The sequence below is a fragment of the Macrosteles quadrilineatus genome, unplaced genomic scaffold (assembly GCF_028750875.1).
Source record: "Macrosteles quadrilineatus isolate MER2022 unplaced genomic scaffold, UCM_ALF_1.0 Scaffold_2__2_contigs__length_208266976, whole genome shotgun sequence".
NCBI lineage: Eukaryota > Metazoa > Arthropoda > Insecta > Hemiptera > Cicadellidae > Macrosteles > Macrosteles quadrilineatus.
The window spans coordinates 179,559,431-179,580,699 of record NW_026542595.1 but is presented as its reverse complement, the minus strand read 5'-3'; the positions used below and the strand labels follow the sequence as shown (position 1 = coordinate 179,580,699).

The 21,269-nt window shown below is 36.9% G+C and overlaps 1 protein-coding gene across 3 annotated transcripts in view; it reads right to left on the bottom strand.

The window, feature by feature from the left end:
- LOC128988205 (mitogen-activated protein kinase kinase kinase 11-like) overlaps nucleotides 1-21,269 on the bottom strand; it is a 94,008-nt gene that overhangs the window by 71,229 nt on the left and 1,510 nt on the right. The window lies entirely within an intron of this gene.

The following is a 21,269-nucleotide window of genomic DNA, read 5'->3' as shown; positions in this document are numbered from 1 at the left end:
ATAATTACAAATAACTGGGCTATTTTTTTATTTACCTGCAGTTATAAATTCTGCAATTGAAAACGATCGAAATTTGACTATAGAGAAAATATACATATATATTACAGAATAAAACAAAATCTCGTAAAACACAAACTCACACAATACTCTAACAAGCAAGTCCGTGTGTGGGGTCGGAGCATATTTCAATATCGTATGTTACAGCAGGTGTCTGTAACTGTACCTTGGGGACTCACACACGTCAGAGAGGCTGAATTGTATTCTCACTGAACCTACAAGTCCTACACGAGAACAACGTTAACCTTGCCGACCGTACAACCCTGGTAGTCGCAACAGTAATAGCTTTTTCCTACAGCTACCTGACAAAGTGGACTTACTTGCACTGATTATAGTAGGTACGCCAATTAGTAACTAATTTCTAAAAATGAAATTAGTAGCTAATTTCTGTATTTACGTTGGTCTTTACTTACCTTTGCCGCACTCTAATTTTTTGCCACACTGACTTTTTCCGCACTCATTTTCTTGCCACATTCCAGTATTTTCCAGACAACACAAAACTGTGCTTTTATTAGGCACGAAATAGGTATACGCTTGAAAATAAGTAACAAATGTTACTACGACTACGATCAGCTGGTGCAGGCAGCGTTTCCCATTCCGTTCAAAGCTTGGATTTAACCTAACCTCTGTGCCTAAAGTATTGTATAGTGTTTGATAGACAAATTATTTATACGTCACTATGCTGGCAACCCATAAGGCACTTGTTATTTTTTTATTATTTTTTTGTGCTTATTTTGAGCCTAGTTTAATTTATAAAGGGATTCTGCACATCTAAAGGAAAATATCTTTCTAACGATAAGCGTATATACTCCCTGTGATGTACACGAGCTGAGAAAAGGTTTTAAAGAAACATGCTTGCCTATTAATATATAGATGTTATAGTAACTGTAGGAAAAATTAGTGCAAAGTGCCTTTGCCGCACTCGAGAAACTTTGCACACTCGCCTGCGGCTCGTGCGTAAACATTTTTCCCATGTGCAGCAAAGTCCCACTTCGCACAATAGTCACACAAATAACTATATTAGAGAATTTCCTATAGGGAAAGGGCTATTACCGTAGGTCTCGTGGTAAGACCTAGATCCGGGGCTAATTTACTTGACATACAAAAATACAGACATTTAATTAATGCTATACAACTTATCTTACTAACATTATAAATGTGAAAGTTTGTGTGTTTGTTTGTTTGTGTGTTTGAAGGTCAATCACGCATAAACCACTGGATGGATTGGGCTGACATTTGGCATGATGATCACATTCTCGATTAGCATATAGGCATATTCTTATCTCAAAAACCCTTCGGGCTCCGCCCCAGTGGCTCTGTAGTTCCCCATGTTAACCTTATGAGTATCTATACTTATTTAATACGCAAGCAGATTTTTTGTGACAATTACTCCTCCGAAACTACTGAACCGATTGTCATGTTTTTGGCGTCATTGGAAAGAGCGTATGTGAAATTTTGCAGGAAACTTTCTCTTTAAGGAAATAATGAGAGAGTGAGGCCCTGGAGCCCCTTAAACTTTTGTATTTCTCCATAACATCCATTAACATTGGAAACAAAAATTGTTATGAAACTCCAGCTGTTGTCAGAAATCAAAAGTAAGAAGAAGAGCATATGTTAATTGTAAACAGTCAATAAGTTTGCAACAAACATTTGCTGACTTGGTTGAAATTCGTTTTAAAATAATACCTGTAATACTATTTCATTCTTTTTGTCTATGGTAATACTTAGCAGTTGCTCGAATTCGAGCAACAGGGACACTAGTTCATATTTAAAGGGGATAAAAGAATTTAGTCAGCTGTTTCAACTAAAAAAGTTGGTTCTATGATATCATAGACAAAAAGATATACAATACCACCGCCGCAGCAAACCTGCCGACTAAGCGAATTTCCATTTGTCTGAATTGATTTTCAGTTAAATATATTTTAATAACATTAGGTTTAACGAGTACCTAGGTTTGCTGCTACAAGGAAACTAATAAAGTGTGTTTTTGAGTAAAATATTGATAGCTTAGTACAAAATAAATAAATTTGCCAAGTTTGATCAAAATATATTCATAAACAAGCAAACTACAACATTTGACAATATTCTCCATAAGAATAACATGGGAATTTTATATTTACAATTTTTTTAATTTTCTCCGTTACTAATAATCGAACAAAAATACTTTTATATACTAAATTATTTGTTTTTTTAAGCTCTTTAAAAAGGTCTAAAGAGAAATTGGAAAATTTTGTGTTTTGAGGGTCAAAAGTGAGAAAAACCAATTTTTACCCCATAAAACCCCCCGTAAAGCCCTGTTCCCATGGTCCGATCGTGCTGGTTCGCGAACTCATTCAAGTTTATCCCGCTTTACACCTTTAAACCAAATTTCATCAAAATCGGACAAAAATTACTCAAGTTATCGCGTTCACGGACGTATATATATATATATATATATATATATATATATATATAAGTCTATATATATATATATACATATATAAAAATTTGAACGAATAGTGTTTTTGGCCTCTGGGGACATCAAAATGAAAAAGTAAATCGGTCCCGGGTCTAGGTCTTACCGTGCCACCTACGGTAATAGCTACTTCCCTATAGGGAAATTCGCTAAAAGCATTAAAAAGTTATAAGATTTACCAACAGGGTGCAGCACTATATTTTTTCATTTATGTAAACAGCTAATTTGAACCTTTGAACTAAGCAGCAACAAACAACTGTGATACGCAATGAGAACTGTCAAAGTAGGATTGTTTACAGTTATGTTTATGTTTTTAATGTCATGAATAATTTGTGATTTTGAAAATTTGTAATACTTTATTTTTCTTTATTGTTTAGGTTAAGAGGTAGAACATTATGGCTATGGTAGATGTGTAATACCATAGTATACCGTCAATTTCAAGAAGCAAATTTTATCAAACTTTGTCCTCCCCCATTGCAAACGCAAAGCTGAGTATAACTGCAATAAGCAATTTAAACTTATATGCCAACCCCTTACGAAGGACGGGTACTCTGCTAGTATTGAAATATAAGACGCTTCTAAGTACAGTACACTACATTGATGTTGAGGGGAGGTATGGGTGAGACGTGTTGTGTTGTAGCTGGTGTGTCGGCCAAGTAAAGGCCATTACGTCGATGGGAGCCGACACATCTGACCTTTAGCGAACTCTTCAAATAATTGCTTTTCACGACAAACTCCAAATAAACACACCTGTCTTGCCGGTGTTCTTTGACACACATTCCTTGGGTATAATTTGGATGCCTAAGTACTTTACAACAATTAAATCTACAGTAAGAAAAACATAAGTCAGCGTAACACTATTGAGTTTTTAATTTTTGGAAAATAACGTACATTTTATCAAAAGCTATGCTGTGTAGACATTAATAAAGTGTATACATTACAGTTTCAAAAAGCGGTGACAACATAAATAAAACACCTCACCATCACAAAAAATGAACCTCAAACAAAGATCTGTACACTAGAGTGCATGACGCAAAAAACTACAAGTGAATGTTACATTCATTATGGTTTGTTTGGAATTTGCTTGTTTCAAAATATCGCAGTTATTTATTGTTTGGAAGGAAAATTGTTAAATTTATGGCGTTTCAATGTTTGACGATGCGATCACATACACAACTGATCATAAGGCGAGGTCAGGTTTAAGTCCCTCATATCACTAATGAAAATTCGTTACGATAAATATTGTAACCTGGAGATTCAGAACCAACCTATATTATCAAGCTATAATATAGATTACGATTTACGTAAATTAGATGGACCTCTTGGGTAAATAGAACTATATCATTTGGACACATGCCTCCATCGAACGTTCTACATACAATTACCGGCTGTCAAATTGGAGTAGGCCTACCCTATTTCCAATTATCGAGTTAGAATTTATAATTCCTTCTCAATTATCAAAATCTCTACGTAAACTTGTCCTTAACGTTATACAAAATGTTGAAGTGGAACCCTCATCGCATATTCACGTTCGTCCTTGTTTCTAGACTTAATTTACCCGACCGCATAGTCGGCGCATAGTTTGGCCGGTCGCCGTGTCCAAGTTCCCGGTATTCTGGGCCGATCCGGCGGGAACTACAAAAACACCACCCCGCGGCACAAGAGGTAATTAAATTTGATAGATAAACCGGTAAACAGCGGATGGCCGAGATCAGCTAATCGTTTTAGCTAGCGGCTGCAAAGCCCAGGTGTTCTCAGCGCAGGTGGACCCGTTCGAAATCCTATAATTTCCCATTTAGTAGTTTTTTACCCTTAAAACGTCTAGCCATCTATTATTTTCCCCCTTTTGTGAGATTTAACTACGAATTTTAGCTACATACATATTTTATAGCTTTTTCACCCAGCAGAAGAAGATAGTTTATCCACTTCAGATAATTTGTAAGTAGGGTCTAAAGCGAGTGCTGTATGTATCATCCATGGTGTATGCTTTTACCATATACTATCGTTTGTAGACAGAAAATACTTTAAAAATGTATCCACCGTTATGCTGCTTGCTACAAGAACTGAATACAGTACTGATAAGTAGAGTGGTGATTGATTCAGATTGGACACCAACGCCTAACTTCGAGAGTCGATTGGAGTGCACAATCGAAATCGACCACCGCTGCCCACCTTATTTACCATCTTGCTGTGAAAAGTGTTGTGTAATCTATATATTAATTTGAAACTGTTTTTCTTTGTCATAGCTAAGTTGAGAGAACGGCTGGGCGTAGAAACTCGGTAGAGGTGTCTAAAGAAAGGTCTTGGTCTGTAGATGAGCCATCAAAAGAGAATCGTGGTAAATTCCCTTAGGGCTCTGCCCCAGTGGCCTTTGAATTTCCATCCCATGTTATTCTTATGGAGGAAAAACTGGGTTTTTGTCCCAGCTAATTTGAGAGAACGGCTGGGCGTAGAAACTTGGTAGGGGTCTCTAAAGAAAGGTCTTGGTCTATAGATGAACCATCTAAAGAGGAACGAGGTAAATTCCCTTGGGGCTCTGCCCCAGAAGCCTTTAAAGTTGCCTCTTCAAATTTGTTTACCATATGCATAATTCTACACTACTTTTTAATGAAACAGATGTTAATATTTAAATTGTGATTTATTGAATTTTTCAAAATGAAGTACAGTATTTGCAATGGGTTTTTCTGATTTTAAAATCGGTTTTATTCTGCATCGTGTCATGTTTTGCAATATAGTGTTCTATTACCAAATCAGTGGAAAATCCTAATATCACAGCAACTCTTAAAATTATTTCTTATGGAGTTAACTTATATCTATTGTATGGCTTGGTTTCTGCCTTTTTTTTACCACTTCTTGGAGATTGTACGTAGTTGATATTCTTTGGCGGATTGCATCTGTAGACGAAACTTGGGTTGGTAACATTATTACAATGGAAAAAAGCGAGAAATCCTAGACAATTTGATATAGGCTAAAAATAAAACTCAATTAACAATATGCTACATTTATTGAGCAATCATTTAAATAACCGATTTGCAAACAATGGAAACATAGAAAAAGTCATAGAACACAACCAAGTAGAAGAAAAGAAATAATGTTTTTTTTTTCATTTATAATCGTTATTATAGACAACCTAATGCGGCTATGAGAGAGAAAAATTTTTAGAAACACTAAAAAACAAGATCAGCTTTTTGAGAAAAGATAAGATATTTTACAAAAGATTTTGATTATATCTAACTGTTGCGTAGATCGTGAGTATTTCCATAATCTTCGTGAGTCGCCTGTAATGCTTCGCAATTGCTCGAATTCGAGTAACAGGTACACTAGTAGTATATTACGTTACTAGTCCTGAAAATAAGTGTTTACCACGGGATTACCATACGAGTCCGGTACACACATTTTGGACGAGTTACGTACGATAGTTTACGCCATACTACTAAATCTGTACAAATCCTTATATATGTCTACCAACTAAAGGACTAAAAATCACTAGTCATAACCTCTAAGAGAGGTTATGTTTCTGTGTATAACCACTCATTGCCACCTAAATACAGTATAAACAGCTGATTGGTGTCCGGTAAAACTCATTACTACAGTACAGTAGTACGCAATGAAACCCCATTTGAATAAGCTGGCGGCAAACAGCTGTTTTCTGGACTAAAGCCTTGCGTGGTAAGTTCGTCAAAATGATGCAGTGTGGCGTAAAATATTTTACCTAACCCGCCATGTAAAACTTCCCTATCCCAAGCGTGATGTATACAACTTCCTTACTTCTCGAGTGATGTAAAGTATCAATAACTCACTCGGTGATGTAAAGAAACCCATTTAAATAACATTGAGTGCATAACTTAAAAAATATACCTCTATGGAGCCAACGACATTCAACGCTAGAAATCAGCTGTGCGCTTGAATGTATGTTATTGTTATACTTTAAAGTATTTTCCTAACCTAGCTTTTGTTTGTTTAAGAACGTTACTGTTAGAAGATGAGTGAAATGGATAATGATGAAAAATATTGTACGTAAACCCATGTATATTGTCGGGTCAGGTAAAATCTTGTACGTTACACGTTACGCAAGAGCGTGTAAAACATCACTTAGGTGAATTATGCAACTCGCTTCCGCTCGTTGCACAACATTCACCTGCGTGATGTAAAAACGCTCTTACTACACTTGTAATGTAAATAGCTATTACGCCACACTACACTATTTTGACGAACTTCCCACGTATAGCACTCTGCTGTCGATCTAACACGTAACAGACAAATTAGGAAGTTCTAAGCATATCTAAAAGTCCGAAATCAGTAATTCCGTTGAACGAAGCAGTCCTATCGCCACGGCTATCCCTGGCTAAACAACTCGTTCACACCAGGACCACAGCGCCACAGAGCTGTCAAATTATAGGTCCAGTCGCCTCCAGTTCCGCGCTGGTTTTTTTATTTTTCTCCGTCAAATCCAAATTTGGCGAGGCCCGTGGCCGCTTCGGCATTCCGTGTGGGACAGACGTAATGACTTTCTAATACAGTGGGCCACACTCGAGTTAACTGTATTGGCTTCATTGTAAATTTTTGCTATTAATTGAATATGCGTAATCGTAGGGCGAGCATTACTTACGCCAACTGACCTGAGTCAGGTATTCCTGAATTGCGCCAACAACTCCAGGGAGCCACCCGATAAGTTCATTAACTGGGCCACAAGTGGCGTCCCTCTTGACTACATATTTTAGTAGGTTAGATTATATTAAGTAAGGTTAGAATGACACGTAAACAACGTAATTCCTTCTGCCGGAAACTCACCCCTATCTGGCTTGGGCTTGGCGCAACTAAGGAACATTTTTGGGGCCCTTTGAGGGCTTGGCGCAATTAAGGAACTCTTAGGCGTAATTAATGCACGACCTAATTGTCGCAGAGAAACTTAGGTTAGTTAGGCCCCTATTAGCCGTGAGCAACATGTGGCGCAGCTAGCGGCGCCGCCGGTGTCGGACGTGTAGAGGGGCATGGAGTCAAATGGTGCCTATTACCCGTGAGCAACATGTGGCGCAGCTAGCGGCGCCGCCGAAAAAGCTGCCCAAGGTGTTGCCGGGAGTGATTTTGCCCGGCAACATGCGTCGCGACTGTTTTAGTGTCCAGGCAGTCGGGGGGCATTGCAGTATATGGAGCCTATTAGCCGTGGGCAACATGCGACGCCACTGACTGCGCTCGCATGCATTATTAACGTGAAAACGAAGCCTGTCACATAGTCTACATTGTGGTTTGAGCCGATTGAGACGTGCCTCGCCATATTGCTGTTCTATTCATTAGTGACTTCTGTTCACTTTGTTTACCAGTGACCTTTTTAACAGTGTATTATTTCCTTTTTGTGTCATTAGCGTTTTTAATTGTCTTTAGTTTAGATAAACAATGTCTAGTGCTAATAGTGACGTGCAAATTGTGGATGCAGTCACTCAATGTCATGTTTGACACTAGAGTGTTGTGGTGAATTCCGCGGTTTGAGCAATGAATACATTTGAGCGAGCTACGAATGTGTCGCGCGACTAGTCTCCAGGTTCCAAAACACTGTGGGCCACCGGCGGCTCCGCCGGCGGCGCCGCTAGCTGCGCCACATGTTGCTCACGGCTAATAGGGGCCTTTAGGTTGGTTAAGCTTTAAATCAACGGTGATCAATTTGTTAATACTGTACTTCCATTTTAAATCCTACAACAAATTACTGTACAGAACCTCGAAATATGATTAACTACTACTGTATCATCAAATGTTTGAAGTATTTTAGGTAAACAAATTAAATATCATAAACATCCCCAAATTACGTTCAACCATCACACTAAGGTCGCTCGGTGAGCGTTTCCCAGGAGCTCGGACGACGTCCTTGAGAAGGTCGGCGTCGGTGGGTCAGTCCAGTGGGCAGCCCGAGGGCGGAGCCCCCGTCCTACAGCAAACACGGAGTATGCGTATCTAAATACATGTTGATGGGTTCAAACCACTTAACATTTGATAGTGACACATTTATTAAGACTCCAAACTAAGTTTAAACTCAGATTAAAGATTCTGTAGTTGAAAGAATGAGGTGAAAAGGTTTAGAGAGGATCATGATGACTTTTCTAACTCAAATTATTTTCTTGCAATGTTATCTACGTTGAAATTGAACTGAAATGTCACAAATAAAAGTAACAAACGATTGAATTTTGGTTCATATCCGTGCTATTTCAATATAAACAGTTATCTATTAGCCTATATTAATCTAGGCAAGCATGTTTCTTAAACCCATTTTTTCTCAGCTCGTGTGCATCGTATAGGATATCTACGCATAGGCTACTGTAAGAAAGATAGTTTCCTGTAGATGGGGAAAATTGCATCGTAGAGGATATCTACGCATACTGTAAGAAATATATTTTCCTGTAGATGGAGAAAATCCCTTTATAAATTATAAATGGCTAATAAATAAGCACAAAATATGAGTTTAAACATTTTAAAAATTAACATGGGCCTTATGGGTTACCATGCTGGTCACGAAATATAAACAGAAAATCAAACTAAATGGAAGAAATTCCAATCACACGTTTTATTTACAGCGTGGGGTGAAAATAGAGAAGTCTGTACCTACATTAAATTTTTTGGTCGAGTTTTCTACCACTGGACGACCTCTATTGAATACTTAATACAATTTTCCGGATCGCCAGATATCCGCAGTTATAGGACGGGGACTGGAGACGAGCCCGCTTGAGCAATAGTGAAAGTTATGGCCACCATAAAGTTCTTGACGCAATACTGCAATTCGTGGAGAGCTTAGCCACTTAGCTGTAATATAGATAGCAGGTGGGATGTTGATAAAATACCGCAGCCGAAAACAACGGATTATTCGTTGGGCTCTTTACATTTTATTGTCAATTTTCTTAATACATACCAGATTATACAAAAACAATTCTGAGGTATTATTATTTTATCAAAATCCAAAATAGAGTTCGTAGTAATCATTGTTCATTTTAAGATAAAGAAAGAAAAATCAATTTAGATGTTCTTATTTATACACGACGATTTGTTAAGGGCGCGCTTTACCCCTGACGCGCAACCGAATGCAAGGGTTTGCAAGATTTCTGTTTTCACCTGCTACATTGAAGGTAGAATCAAAGTTAAGGTCTCATATTAAAGAGGGTGAAATTTCCTATAGTTCTTTGTTTCTATATTTCAAATATTTTAAATACACACCTTATAAATTTGAGTTGTAGTACAAGAAAAAAGGGTCTTTTCAACTATCCTTAACTTATTTAAAAAAACATTTTTTGAACATTTGAAAAACGCAGAACTATAGATTGGTCTTTTTACTACTATAAGCCGTTTAGAGTGCGTAGCTATCATTATTTGTTAATTCTAAAACAGTAATCTTGGAAACGTCCGCAAGCGCTTCTCGCAGCGCTGTCCAATAATGAAACATAGCTACTGAAGCCCGAGCTGAGATTTCCGAGCTGAGGTAAAGCGCACCCTTGTTGTGATGCTATTTAAATGGTTACATTACTTTACCTATTTTGAGATGGGGACACAACTGAGCCACAAACCAAAATAGAGTGGTGGAGGATGTGTGTATCAACGATAACATAAGACCAACTGGGGCCCATCTATATAAATAAAATTAGAGTTTTGTCTGTACATTGCTCAGAATCATAAACTTTTAGGTTATTTTTACGTTTTATACATCAAACAAACCGAAACAAGTATCATCTAAATTTCTGTCTGTCTTCGTGTCTGTTACGGCCCAAGAGCCATTTTACGCGGCTTTCTCCTGAAAAACTAGAGTACCTATCAAGATCCAAATAATTTTATTGTATTCAATGGATTGGCGAGATTGTCTTTAGCCATTAAAATATGGCGTCACTACTTTGTATATAAAACGACGGACGTTTAAAAACCCAACTTCGTGCGATTTTTGTCAAGTTTTCTCCCATTGTCCAATGTTCATCACTTAATAATCAATGAAGTAACGAACAGCTGTTCGGATCAAGATTATTTTTTCTAGCTGTCACTGATATGTTTACATTAAAGGTTGTTTACAAATACCGCAAACATTTCCGATCACATTTTGAAAGCAAAATCCAAAACCAAGTGAGATTAAAAACTATTTTCCTTACATAAAGGATTTCATTAATCGCAAGTTCAATAATGTGTAAAATGAAATAGAGATTCTATGTGTATAAAATTGCTCTGAAGCTTTGATAACCAGGAAAAAGACCTTGAAACAGTGATGTATAGGGCTGGGAAACTTACGTTTATTGAATTGACGGCGTTTCAATGGAGGTTGTGTAAAGCGTAAAGTGAAAAATCATAACTGCAGTGGGTGATTGTAACAGAGGTTTACGAATGATGCCAAACTCGCTTTTCCAATGTGTCACTTTCGGTTTCTACTGACCCCTATGTGCTACAATCGCTGGACCATACAGCCAATAGGCCAATAAGACTGTATCTTGGGTACATAGGCCTACCCAATTATTCATAACAACCTATTCGACGACGATCCTTGATACCGGTACTTTTCCCTAGAATACATGGCCTAGGTACCTACTTAGGAAATCAAATTAAAAACTTTCAAAAACACAACATTGTATGATTTTGTTCACATTTCCTTCTGCAGTAATATTAACTACATATACCAAACATCGTTTAGAGAATACATATTCATATTCTAAATAACAAAAAGCTGTTTGGATGAGATTGTTTGGTTCAAACTGTCACCAAAGTTTTTATATATGTTTTGCTTTTTCTTTATATGTCCTAATATTAGGTTTATATATAATAGTTTTGCCAGCACGTCTGAAAATATGCAAACCAACTGCTGTTCTTTATTTAATAAGGTTTCAACTGACTACTATAAGATCCCCGTGCGTAGAACGGGCACACAGCTAGTTTCATAATAAACTACAAGTTACAAGTTACAACTTGTAACTTGTAATTTCCATTAGATTTGCATTGGACGATCAGCTGATTTACTAATAATATTAGTTTGTACTTTATTATGAAATGGGCCCCTGGTCTTATGTGATCGTTGGTGTGTATGAAGGAGTGGCTTTGTTCTTTGTGTAGCTTTGTTGCAAAGAACGCTGTTTCTTTCGTTATGTGATTAAATAAAAGTTAATGAATAAGGACAGCTGGGTCCAGTTTTGAACCATAAACAGTATCTGACTTGTTAGGAGTGAACAGGCGACCTTTTAATTGGTTTCGAACACAATCACTACTACGTAGCATTTTACATTGTAACAAACAATACAGTTTGGACAGCTAGTACAAAAACGAATATGCCGATATTAAATTGTACTGTAACATACACAAGCAAACTTACAATACAATAAGGTTGGGAAATTCTCCAATGGAAGTGTTTTCATAGTTTGAAGACTAGACAATCCTATGATAACGTAGAGCACAATATACAACCGCAAGTCACAACAGAGAAGTTTATTTCCAAAATAGTGATCCCCAGATCAATCTCGGGGGCATAAAAGGATGAGGATCATCAGCGACTTGCCTTTATTGCGACCACCCTCATCAAGAGTCCTCGGAACGTGCTCTGGGCTACAACTAGACTGACCCTTCCTGCATCCCCAGACAACCCCCCTCAACTCTCGTCAACCAGATTCCGCATAGCTTCCACACACAACAAACTTTAACTCACAAACTCGTTCTATTTAAAACTGACAACCTGTAATCTGCGGATTACACATTGAGATTCCAGAAATGTTTAGGTATTGATTTATTGACTTCAAACTACAATGAATGGCTATACCGCATAGGCCCCAGGGGGGTTTCATCGGGGGTTCTGGGGGGTTCAAGTGTACATGACGACTTTTACTTATACGGGTATCACGTTTTAAGGTCAAGGGAAGGTTCAAACCCCTAACCCCCCACCCTTCTTGGATACGCCACTGTAACAGTCTAACACACAAACGTACAAAGCTAATACTAATACCCCAATATTATTATACGGTAAAATACGACTATCCTACTATCCAAGTTTTAAACGGGTGTCACGTTTTAAGGTCAAGGGAGAGTTCAAACCCCTAACCCCCCTTGGATACGCCACTGTAACAGGCTAACAAACAAACGTACAAAGCTCACAAACGTGCCCAATATCCAATACGATAAAATACGACTCTCTAAGTTTTACAAAACTACACAATCGCATCACTCAAAGAGCAATACAAAATTTCCGATTCTGTCCTCGTTTCCCACACCCCGTGGATGGAAATCCCACAAGTGGACTTGCTGGTGCTGGCAGAGTTCAGTGTTGTTGTCCGCCCAAGGCCACACCTCGTGCCATCCGCCGCCGTCTCTGCCAAGGAATGATAATCGGAGGTCACTTTCTTGCGGGGAAATGTTGCGTGGTTCTGTGTTCTAGCGAATGACGACGATCCCTACTCGATTGCAATGTGGGGATTTTCTTTTTTGTACTCCAAAATAAGTACTACGCAAAATCACGTTTGTGCGATTAAACATAACAAGTCGATTTGTCAAAGTTGTACCATAGGCATTAGAGTGCACGTAGAAATTTCATTGGTGATTCAATTTAAAGGTACGATGGTTTTGTTGAGATTTTTACGTGTGTTTTTACACCATTTTGCATTTATTATTATATTTATCAGGTAAGAGAAAGGTTTGAACCATGATCTAGTTACTAACATCGATCCATTTTTAGATACAATTGGATTAATGGATCCGGAATCAATTCCATTAGGGATAAACTAGTAAACTTCGGATTTGAAGGCGAGCACTACAACCAATACCAACTGCAGGAGGTCAACTGTAGGATTTATACAAACGACGTGTGTTTATCATAAAAAGTGGAGTATATTAGGACAATAGCCTAAATTGACGGGTCAAAATTTATGGTCGACAAAAAACTGTAATAACATTCAACTGCCGTTCGTTCGTTTTGGAGCGGATGGATTGGCGAGGGTAAAACAAAAATTCTTAGTTTCAACCAATCGATTAGGGTTTATGTTTGTGGGGAACAGTCTTTACCTGGATTACCTTGTTATCTGGTCATACAACAATGGGGGTGGGAGTGGACGACGACACCAGAGAGGACAGAGATACAGATACAAGAGTGGCCGTCGCCGTCAGTAACCGGACACTTGGCGTAACCGGAACACCGGAACGGAAGTGGCTGTTCACAGACGGAAACACGCGGTTCGATTACTGACACGCTCCAACCAAGGTGGGCAAACGTCTTAATTTGTATGTTGAGTAGTGAAAATACAAAACAATCGTCTATAGGCTTAATTGAAAACTCACTAATAAAAATACTTGTGATTGTTGGCATGAAGTTTAAATATTATTTGTTTGGTTTCTGATCACCACACATATAGTCATATATGCTATGTGTTTAGTGCTGAGAACGACGACGGTTTTATTGTTGAGGACCTGCTACGATATTAAGTCTTATTATAATTTTCAAATACTGTAACTGGTAAAATGACAGTTTCGACACAAAATCATCAATTAACAAAGTAATTATTATTTTTATTATTACCAACTATACGAATTTAAATATACGGCCAATGTTTTCTTCATTTTCAGAAAACTTATGGCTATTAATTACGGTATGCCTAATCATTTGTTTCAAATCTTATATATTAAAAAAATTTGGGTTTTCTTTTCCGAGTTCGTTTGGCTCTTCTACCCGACCGATTTTCATGATTGAGGTCTCAAATTGAAGGTATGCACGCTCAGATTTGCCATCAAGCATCGGCATATATTTATCTATAATCCTACTCGGCTTATACGTAAAAGAAATTTGCTCCCCATGTTATTCTTATGGGAGTTAAATTTGGTTTATCTTTGCCGAGTTCGATTGGCTCTTCTACCCGACCGATTTTCATGATTGAGGTCTCAAATTGAAGGTATGCACGCACAGATTTGCCATCAAGCATCGGAATATAGTTATCTATAATACTACTCGGCTTATACGTAAAAGAAATTTGCTCCCCATGTTATTCTTATGGGTGTTAAATTTGGTTTATCTTTGCCGAGTTCGATTGGCTCTTCTACTTGACCGATTTTCATGATTGAGGTCTCAAATTGAAGGTATGCACGCACAGATTTGCCATCAAGCATCGGGATATATTTATCTATAATCCTACTCGGCTTATAAGTAAAAGAAATTTGCTCCCCATGTTATTCTTATGGGAGTTAAATTTGGTTTATCTTTGCCGAGTTCGATTGGCTCTTCTACCCGACCGATTTTCATGATTGAGGTCTCAAATTGAAGTTATGCACGCACAGATTTGCCATCAAGCATCGGCATAAATGTATCTATAATCCCACGTGGATTATACGTAAACGAAATTTGTTCCCCATGTATTTCTTATGGGAGTTAAATTTGGGGTTTCTTTGCCGAGTTCGTTTGGCACTTCTACCCGACCGATTTTCATGATTGAGGTCTCGAATTGAAGGTATGCACGTACAGATTTGCCATCAAGCATCGGCATCAATGTATCTATAATTCCACGCGATTTCTACGTAAACGAAATTTGCTCCCCATGTATTTCTTATGGGAGTTAAATTTTGTTTCTCTTTGCCGAGTTCGTTTGGCTCATCTACCCGACCGATTTTCATGATTGAGGTCTCGAATTGAAGGTATGCACGCACAGATTTTCCATCAAGCATCGGCAAATATTTATCTATAACCCCACTTGGTTTATACGTAAAAAAATTTCCTCTCCATGTATTTCTTATAGAAGTTAAATTTTGTTTCTCTTTTCCGAGTTCGTTTGGCTCTTCTAACCGACCGATTTTCAAGATTGAGGTCTCAAATTGAGGGTATGTACGCACAGATGTCCCATCAAGCATTGGAATATATATGTAGCTACAGTCCAAACCCGGATTATACGTAAAATAAATTTGCTCTATTGATAGTTAAATTTAGTTTTTCATTTCTCAGTTCGTTTGGCTCTTCTACTCGACCAATTTTCATGGTTGAATTTTGAAATTGAAGTTATGCATGTCCAGATTTCTCAACAAGCATCGGTTTAAGATACAATATACAAAATACAAAAAAAAAAAAAAAAATACAAGGTTAAACCCGTTGAAATCAACAGGTACGGTTGAGGTAATTCTATTTGGAACCATTTGGTTTGTTTGTGATTCAGCACTATGCCAATCTTAATAATCATAATTAATTACACAAATGATGCCGGAATTTTACCGAAGGTTCTTATATGAAAATAAATAGGATAACGTAATTAGAATTGAGTATAGATATCAACTTTCGTTTTATCGTTTCGTTTAGTTTTTTGTTTTGTTTTTGTCTAAATAATCTACTTTTATTTGGGCTATCGGTATAATATCGGGCTATACTTTTATTCGGGTATGTTGAGTTGAGCTGACTCTGAACTTTAGTTTCAAAACATTTTCCAACATCTTATCTTAGACAACATTTGTGATTCCTTCAAAAAATATTTACATCTGTCTTTCGAACATATGATTGAATATTTATTTAATTCCGATAAGGTGTTTACATTTTTAATGCATTTTCGTTTTGTTTACTAACACGTTTACGATTTTATCTGTGGCATTTATGATGAAACTGCGAATTACGTAAATGAGTCGATTATTATTGTTCGTTTTATTATTTTTTTCCAGTTATTGCTTTTTGTGTGTTTACTCAAATTTATTTGTATCTACGATGAGTAATTTCTCTGTGTTATATGGAATGTGTTATACTTTAATTTGGTCATAAGGCGAAATTAATCCAGCAGCCCTATAAGAGTTTAATTAAAGTTGTACCGCCCTTATTAAGTTTAGTATTTCATTTTTTATTATTAATTTCAATGCTGCGGAGCAGCACGGGTCATCTAGTCTTAATATTAATATTGTTCACAGATTTACTGTTGTTTAAGATAAGTTTTTAACTTGCAAGCTTTTATGGCATCGAAGACAAAACATGTCATACTTTGTGTTATGAATTTGTTTAAAATGTTCCTTTGCTACCAAAATCAACACTTTTGTTTTCCTTTGAATACGGTATATTAAGCTGTCAGTCATGCATCAACTTTTTTCTTTCTGAAGAAACAATAGGGCGAAAAACATTTTTAAGATTAACCAAATAAGCAGAGTAAACCAAACTAATCGAAAAAATTATAGTCAAAAGTTAAATAATCCTATGCAAAACTGATTTGATCAAATTTGTTATAATTTACCAAAAATACATCGCATATTTTGCAATCTGCGCTACCAATTTTAACTTTTTAAGACGGTTTTGATTTTTTGAGTATTGGAACCTCTGAATCACTGTTTGACTGCATTTCGGACCTCGCCTCTTTAGTACCACCTCCAGACTGACTTGGTGAAGTTTCCGTGTTACTTACACCACCACTAGTGTTCTCATCTTGTTTAGCTTTCCTCTTCCTTTTAGCTGGTTTAGGAGTGACACTCTTTGAGCTACGAGGATTTTCAGATCCTGCTTGGACACTTCTGTTTGCAGATGTGATATTCAATGTACCATCAGGACTCGAGGACATTTCATCGCTCGCGACATCTCTAGTATCTGTATTTCCACCAAATCTCATCATGACTTTAGTCATATCTTCGTTCAATGATTCATCAACAATCAAATCACAGTTGTTATTTTGTGATGCATTATTTTCCTGTTCGTTGTGACAGTCATCCGTGTTCTTCAAGAACCTTTTCATTACTTCGCTTATCATATCATTCACAGATCTTTTAGCAGGTAGATTTCTATGTCTATCCTTAACAGTTGATTCTAATTCCTGTTGTCCATCTAAATTGTCTTTTGTGTTGCCTGCAACATTTTTCTTTGTTGGCCATTTAACCACAAGACGCTTCTTGGGTTGTTTCTTGATCTCTTTTTGTTCTGAATCACTAACAGACTCTTCACTACCGGTACATGAATCACAGTATTGTGAGCAACTAGATAGTTGATCAGAGCTTAAAATGCTTCTCGCACTGAGGAGTTCCTCCACACTGCAGCATTCACTAGGACAACTAGAATCTTCATACAAGGTTTGATTGACCTCAGTTGAAAGTGAAGAAACACTATGTTCATTGTCTCTTAACTCCCTCAATCTCAACAGTCTGTGATCGGACCAGTTGGAACACCCAGGCATTGGTGAGTCGTACAGAGTGCTTAGCATATTGATCGTGTACCGACGGTTGAAGCAACTGATTCGTCCAGACGTCACAGCCTCCCTCAAACTGTCCTGGACCAACTCTCGGTCCAAAGGTCCGTGCAAACTCTCCAACACGTTCGACACGTCTCTCATAGTAGATCCATCCCTATTGCCTAATATTCCGATGATCTTAACAATTTCATTCGCCAGTGTGTCTTTACTCAACATGATTTAATCGTTGGTAATGGTTTTAACAATTAATTTAAGAATCAAAATGGAAACTTTTAAAAATTTTACAGGCTTACTTCAGTATCTATAGCAACAGTTTACATTTTAAGAGTTGAAACTGTAAAATGAGCTTCTATAATAGACTAATAGGCCTAATTAGTCTTAAATAAAATATGTTGAATTATTACTACCAGGTTATAATACCAGGTCTTTGATAGATTTTATAGCGTTGAGATTTAATTTAGATTTTTAACTACTTTGTATGTACAGAATGTTCAAAGTAATTGGAATTTGTGATTGATTTAGTGCATTAAAAATCATTATAAAACTATTTCTACAAGAAGATACAACAATCCTGCAAGAGGCAGTTGCTGGTAGCCTCGCATGGGAGGTGGACTCACAGGAATTTTTCCTCTTGAAATATGAAATAACTGATTTAAGTGGAATTTTTTTCTCGCAATTAGACGGAAAGCTTCTGGGTAAGTTGGGCAATCAAAAATAACAATTTTGCATGACCGCAGGGGACAATAATGAAGTGTTTGCGACTGCTAACAATGTTCACAATTTCCCCCTAAGCACAGGAAACGTTGAGGATACCTCGGCGATCATGGAAGTTGTCCATATGGTGGAGATTGCATGAGACGTAAAAAAGGTCTCCCCGATCACCAAAGTACTGTTTTGCCATAAACGAAGGAGGCATTCTTAATTCCTCCATGATCGGAAAAGATTACCTCAATTTCACTGGGATCGCAGGAGACGCTCACGATTTTGTCGATACCTTGGACGATTTTGTTTGGTTTTAACTTATTTTCCTTTTGTGTTTTAAGTGGTGATTTCAGAAGTCGTTTGGACAGATTATAGTAGCCTATAATCAATACCTTCCAAAGGAGCCTGATATTCTGCCAACCTGATTTTAATTGGAGACCCAAAGGTCAACATTTTTAAAGGAAGTAAAAAACTCTAGCCCACAGACCCCTAATTAATAATATTATTAGGTATCATTAAAAAATAAAATGTAGCCTAATCATTTATTCAATACTATCCTAGGTCTTTAGAAACTGGTTTGTCAAAAACAAAGGGTTTGAGTTCATTGAGTTGAAGCAATAACCCCCTAATCTCCAGCAAATGAAAAATCAGAATAGAGAAACCCAGGACTACCAGAGAGCTGACAGGACGCTGACAAGGGTGGTGTGAGCATTGACTATACACCTCTACTGTAGAGGTGTATAGTCAATGGTGTGAGCTACCAGGGACCTCTTAGATTTTAAATATGGCCCTGGCCTGAGGATATTGTTTTAAAATTAAGACTCTTCAGTAGGCATACTTTTAAGAACTAAAGAGTTTACAAAGGAATAGAAAAATGTTTCTATTCCTTTAGGTACCGGTAATTAAATAAAAAAAAAGGTAAATAAATAACAAATAGGCTGGCTACCAATACCTCTGTTAATTACAACATTTGTTATTACCAGTTATAGGATTGTGATACAGTTTACCTAAGTTACTTAATTAGGCCTACTCCAATCTTGGTAATCTCTAATTTTTTATAATCACCTTGAAATCTCCATAAATGACAATGTTAATCACCGTTTGGATCAGTAATACTCTTAAACCTCAATTTAGGCCTACTTAACTCAGCGAACAAGTCAAAGATTACATGTAGGCCTATAAGCTAAGTAGAAGTTTGCACAATGTGCCTCAATTAATCAAAGTTTTGCCGGTTTTGTCAGTCAATTCTCTTTGTTTGTTTGGCAACAGATAGTAGGCCTACTGTTACGTTAGTCTGCCAGTAATTGAGATTATTTTTTGCACGTCGGGCATAAGAAACTAAAGTAGGCCTAGGCCTACAGTGAAAGCCTTTAAAAAGAAAATAAAAAGCTTAAGTCACACATAGGTAAGTGACAATCTTGAGAATGGCCTAATTAAAATACTTAAATCAAAGCTGTTCTGAAACACAGTAGGTAGTGTGTGAAATTCAAACCTCTATCGATTGGTCTCGGGAATCTTAAATGTTTTAAGATAAAAGTTAGGCCTAAGTTTGTAGTTTTTTTCATTTTCTCCAAAACATTTAATTTAGTCTTTGGTTCTGTTCGGTTTGTGCGTTACTATATCGTCCATCCAATCACCATGAAACTTTGGGAGGTTGATTAACATGTTACAGGCAAAGTAAGTTGGCCTATTAATCAGGAATTCTATAGAATGATAACCGGTATATTCTAACTTATACATTGCCTAAAATAAACCAGGCAAAGTAAGAAATCAAGCTTAAATATACTCTGCCTCTCTGAGTCATTTTACAAAGGAACGTTGGCACTAAAGGTAGCCTACCTAGTATAAAATTACTATGTAAAGCTATAGGACTTTTTAAGAAACTTGTTATCCTCATTCGGCAATAAAGTATCTAATGTAAAATAAATAAACATAACCATATCAGTACGGTATTAAAATCACCATATGTTCATTGGTTTTACAAATCATCTTTTAAAGCGAAATATACTGTGGTTTCAGATTAAAATTCAAATTAATTCAAAGTTTATTTGGACCTAAGACATTAATATCCATTAGCCTAAAGGATTGCAAAATACATTTTTCCCAAATCAGCTTAAATTTTAAACATAAACTAGCCGATAGCCTAAGATAGACCTAATATTTGGTTACATCACATGTCCGTGAAAATAATTGGCTTAATCAAGAAATTAAAACCAATAAACCTAACTTATAAGAGGTCAGTAAGTTATTTGCTACTATTTTATTTTAATGATAGGTACTTACCACATAAGTTTATTAAAAGACGACTTTGAAGATGTTACCTAGCCTACATACTGGAAGGAGGGGGTACTATTTCGGGCCGTACACATTAGGTTTTCCAGGAACTTAAGGTGGTAAAATTCTACCCTGTACATAAGTAGGCTAATTGGATAGTGGCAGGGGTACAAATCCAGAGGGTAAAAATCGGGCCGGAGATCTCCTGCTCTTTTTTAATTTCAAATAGGTACCGTAGGCCTATAATCATCCCGTTCACTAATCACTTGCCTAACTTACATTAATCATATTAAATTCCATCAAAATCAATGTACCCTACAGGGTGTAGGTTTGTACCCTCTCTAGGTGTTTAACGTGAAAATGACATTGTCGATCGGCAGGGGAGGTACAATTTCGGCGACCCGTCAGAATTAGCATGCAAAATTCAAACTTTTTACAATCTTACACTGCAAAGTTTTGGCCTATAAAGATTTAACACTAATAGGCTATCTAGGCCTACTAGTGTCCATTCTACATTATGTTAATATTGGTTTCAACAGATTTTACAAAACACATTCACCAACATTTTAGTGAAAAAGAAACTAGAGTTCATAGTTATTAATGTAAAAAATGTACCCATCTTAAACACATTGAAAAATGTTTAAAGTTTTGCCTTTGATTGATCT